Here is a 5,526-nt window from a genome sequence, read left to right as displayed (position 1 = left end):
CCGACACTTCGTTCATGAGAACTTTCGTTAAATCGTATGTGATGCAGAGAAGACAGTTCTCATCCAAGAAAACCAGAGCGAACTGACTGACTACAGTCAAGTGTCCCCGGAAAAAGTTAAAACATCTGGAAGATGTGGTATGCTCTGATATTTCTCCGATGAGAAAAAACCTTTCTCCGGCATCAAAAGGTTAACGACAAAAATGGTCAGTAATTGTGAAAAAGGCCGAGGAAGTTTCGACCAGTCTTCAGACTAACATTTCCAGTCTTAGTGATACCTCCACATTTCTTTCGTGAAGATGCCAAAGTCAACGTTGTTGCTTACACAAAGGTGTTGAACACGGTTCTGAAGCTCTGGATCACTGGTATATAATGCGTGGAAGCCCATTTGTCTCTTTTTTACCAGGGCTCCGCTCCATCCCATACGACTGAAGAATGGATGACCATCAATTTTCATGACCATAGAATTCCAATGTAACCCACAGCTACAGCTCCCCAGATGTTAACCCAATGGACTATTACGTATGGGCGTGTTTGAGAGGGACTCCAATAAACATCCGCATATTTTGTGGCTCTCAGATCAGCTGTTGTGGATGCAATGGCTACCATACCTAAAACTCATTTCATTACTGCCTGTAGGTGGGTTTGAAGCGTTTAGAAGTTTAAAATTGGTTGTTTTTAAAGCATTTTTTACTGACCCTTCACAAAGCAGTGGCGTCTATCGGGTGAAATGTCAGTGTGATAAAGTGTATATAGGTCAAACAAAAAGGAACATTTGTACTAGAATAACTGAGCACGTTCGTACTTCGAAATTTCGGAATCCGCAACAGTTATTCGGCCTAGCAACGCATCTTAGAGATTATGACCATCATATCGTGGAATCATGTTTAATTGAAAAAGCAGAAAAAGCAACGGAACAAAAATTAAAGAATCACATATTCACAAAGAAAGGCCCTCACTTAACCTGGATAGAGGAGAAATAAATATTTTTTGAAGTAATCTTTTCACTTACATACTTTCACCATTTGGAAAGCAAGAACAGAAAACAGTGAACGGCAGTGTACAATGCCAGGGAGTTTCTATTCCCGTGTTTTAATGTTTGCCTTTTTTTTTTTTTCATATCCTAACCTTTTAACCATCCTTCATATTTTTTATCCTTATGAAGGAAGTAGCATATTCCGAAAGCGCTACCTGTTGCATGTAGAGGAATTTTATGCTACCTATTTTTTTGCGGTAATAGCCTTTCCGCTTTTTCTCACAGAAATATTCATTTAAAAAATACTAAATTGAATTATGCGAAACATTAATTTTTCCAGAATAAATTGAAACTGTATTTAGGAAGATTACCTAGAATGTTCTATGTCTGTAGTTACTTTTAGAAAATTTTAAATTCTACTCCTAATCATAGTTATTTTAGGAACACCAAAACTTTCTTTTCTTAACTTCTACCTAATAAATTGACCTCACTACTTTCTTTACTCGGGAAGTAATTAATAATGTAACTAACCAAATATTAGTAAATAGACTAACTTAAACTAACAACTTTGAAATTATCTACATAATCGTATTTCTTTCTCATACTTTCAGATAAACAACGTAGTGGATACCTCAGAAATTTTGAGTATGCTCGCAGATGGAGATTGGTCAGCTCGTGATCTAGGTGAAAAATCTGGTAATGAGGAAGCAGCCGTTGACGAAATGTTTACTCTTACAGCGACAGAAGAACATCCATATTGGATATAGAATTGGACATTCCTGGTACACCCAACCCTACATAAGATAAGATATGCTTTATTGTCATTAAACACTTGTTGCAGTTGATTCCTGAGAACTCAGAGCCTGGTTCATCTCCATCTCTGAAGCCAGAAGCAGAAAAGAAAAGCTTCGTTGAAAGGCGTGTGATATTCAAGAAGTTGATACAAAATTTGATGTGTTATTTAGTAACCTACCTTCATCTGACAAAACGCAAGCGAATTATTTCAAGTTATTTATAATAGATAACCTCATTGAGTTACTTACAGCAAACAAATATGTACTCCGTGTAGAAAAGTGGAGTACAGTATCTGTAAATACTAAGAACGAATTTGAACAATTCATTGGAATTTACGTATTGACTGGCACTTTACAAGTTCTCAGCTACAGACTTTACTGGACAGCACATGGTTCCCGATTATTGCTGATATTATGTCACGTAATCGGTTTGAAAAGCTTTTGGTGTAAAAGACAATAGATATACAATGTCCGCCACGGAATGACCCACACTATGACTAAACTGTATAAAATCAGCCATTCATAGTCAAAGCACGACGTAACTTTTTGAGAACAGAACCAGAAGAGTAAAATACTGTTAATGAAACATTGATTCCTTATAAAGGCAAAAGTAGCTTAAAACAATATATTAGAAACGAATGTCATAAGTGGCGTATAAAGGTTTTTTTGCATGTGGAGGCATGAGGCATTTGCATGAATTATATACGATTGTGAAATTTAAGTCGGGAAAGGAACTCTGATATGTGAATCTGAACTTGGCATTATTGCTGATATTGTTATGTCTTGTTGAACATAGAACCAAAGAACAATAATTTTAAAGTTTCATCCGAACACTCGTTTACATCATATTTCCTCCTTTCTAAGCTGAAATTATAAGGACTGTTAGTTATTGGTACTGTTAAACCCAACAGGTTACATTTACAACTCCAAGTCTGACAAAGATCTCAAAAGAACTGGGCGTGGGAACTAATTACCGAAAAGAAACAATATAATTGCGTTGAAATTGTATGACAATAAATTTGTTCATATTACGTAAGTGTTGAGACAGTAGATATAGTATAAAGGTGGCAACTAGCTGAGAAGAGTCATATAAAGATAAGGCGAACATTAATCGTTAAGAAATATAACCAAAGGATGAGAAGTGTAGATTTGCATAACGTGTTGTTGAATTATACATAATTGATATAAGGAGAAGGAAAATTTATCTTAGAATTGTGTTTCACTTAATTTATATGTATGTTGTCAATTCCTGGTTATTGTACATGGATCATTGCAATCAAAGAGGTGATGGCATATATAAGAAATTACTTGAGTTGATATTGCAAATGCGCTTCTGATGGCTGGAAAAGATATGTCGAGAAAATGTGGAAGACTTTCACTGATGAAGCACCTTTTCGTCAAGAAGGCAGTCAGCACATTGCCTGGGTTAGATGTCATTGGTCGCAGGCCAATTCATGATGAACAAAAGAAATTATGTAAATTCTGCATCAAAGCAAAATCAAGGATGGAATGCCAAAAATGTGGTGTAGCGTTGTGCTTGACAAAAAATAAAAGAGGTCTCATTCAATACAAGAAGTTCTCTGAGTACACGAAATAACACGAAAGGTTTCTTACATTCGATTGTCACTTCTGATGAAAGGTAGACTGGCTACAATTCTAAACAATCAAAACAGTGGTTGTATCGTGATCAATGACCAGGACGGTTAGCTAAACTCCCTCCCCTTCCTAACTGCTGAAGGTGGTGTTGCTAGCATGATGGGGTGATCCATTGTGTCTGTTGAGGCGAAACCATCACTGTGGATTGTATACTGCTGAGCTGTATGAAATGCACCGTAAACATCCAGCAACGGCAGACATTGCGTCTCATCCTGACAATAATGCACGCTCCCTTGTCAGTCAATGGCCGGTGAAAACTCCCCATGAGTTGCAGTACGAGACCTTTCTTCACCAATCATATTCTCCTGACTTGCAATTGAGAACTTCCTCGCATGGCAGACTAGAATCCTTTTATCATGGATTTAGTGGCTCAACGATGGCAGAAATGCATGGTTTCAGTCAGAGACAACTTAAGTAATCAGATATTGAATTTCTTTTTTTAAAGTTCCATACATCAATGGAACATTTTAAAAGCACCAACCAAATAGATGTATTATACATTGGCTCACATTCTTTATGATGCTTTACACAGCACTAACTACGATTTTCAATCTGAATAAATTATGCATGGAACAACTTTGAAGTGAAATAAATTTTTTTAACACCTAGTTCTTATCCTTTGGACCACATGAAATACACGATCGCACCTGAATTACATTTAAAAAAAATAACGACCATAGTTGGAAAAAAAAAAAAAAAATTAATGGAACAGGATCCGATATCTAGGGAACTAAACGTAAGCGCTTTCATTGAGCTGTATACTGTATTTCTGCATACAACTGCATTTGCAACCTTCAAAAAATGAAATAAATAAATAAATAAAATCGCTGTCTAGTAATTACTGCCTATATCTGCAAGACATTAACGTAATAACTGTCGATTTCATCAATATTTGTTAAATATGTAAAATGGATGGTAAGCTAATCTATTCATATATGAATAGATCGATGATTTGATTCACTTATAGACATATATCCGAAACCACTACCTATAGAACCTTGTAATTTTGTGGAAAGCTATCCCTTGTAGTATAGATTGTAGATAAGACGGAGTTTTGCGAAATACGTATCCTAAGCTTGAATGATTTTTTGCTGTTTGCCAGATCCCCGAAACTATTAAGCGTAGAAGCTTAACATTTTGTATAAATATTGGGAATTGTATATCTTTAGGGGAGAATGGAGAAGTTACAACTTTTTGGTGTGTTTCAGTTATTCAATTGCATTCAATATACAGGGTGCGGCACGTAAAACCGGCCCGTAAAGTGAACACATAAAATGAACACTTCAGTCCCCTTAAAACATGTCTGCAACTTCTCTCACTCGCATGAACCTGTTGACTCAATCTCCTGGTTGACTTTCGAGGACTTCTTGTCATTATCTCCTCCACCTGCATCTTTAATTCAGGTGTGCAGACAGATGGTCGTCTGTTCCTGGGAGCATTTTGAACCGATCCTGTACGCCGCCATTTTTCAATCAATTCCTGAATGGTGCTTTTTCCTGGCACAGAACGTCCTGGAAATTTCTTCCGAAACAAATTCTTTGTTTTCACAAAAGATCCAGTGAGAATGAACCCTTCAACAATGGCAACACGCTCGGGTATCGAATACGGCATTATCACACACTGACATTCACCCGGCTTAACACAACGAGGCCTTTTTCTCAACTGGTTTCGACAAGTTTCACTGGCTGCGGCTGCACGTGACTGCTGCAGGTCACGTAAGTCGACCCGACCTCGACACGCCATCTCTTGGTAGGAAGGTAGATTATTTAAGTGTTGCCAAAAACACAATATACCAGAATATTACGACGGGCCGGTTTTACGTGCCGCACCCTGTAGAAAACGAAAAGAAATGGAACACAGGAAGAGAAAAGATGAAAATATTTTCCGCGGTAGCACGCGGGGGTATACCTAGTAATTCTACAAAACTATACAAACTCGTGAAGCTAAATGAATGATTAGAAGGAAATAAATCATTCGACTCAGTTGCACAGTTAACTCACCTTCATTCTTCTTGTTTAATTATTGCACTCTACGATAAATAATGGATAGATTACACTGAAAGGATACAAAAAAAAAAAAGTTATTTAAAATATGTAAGATA

This window comes from Thermobia domestica, chromosome 1 (assembly GCF_964235325.1).
Source record: "Thermobia domestica chromosome 1, izTheDome1.hap1.1, whole genome shotgun sequence".
Classification (NCBI taxonomy): domain Eukaryota; kingdom Metazoa; phylum Arthropoda; class Insecta; order Zygentoma; family Lepismatidae; genus Thermobia; species Thermobia domestica.
Note: the sequence above shows the minus strand (reverse complement) of the source record.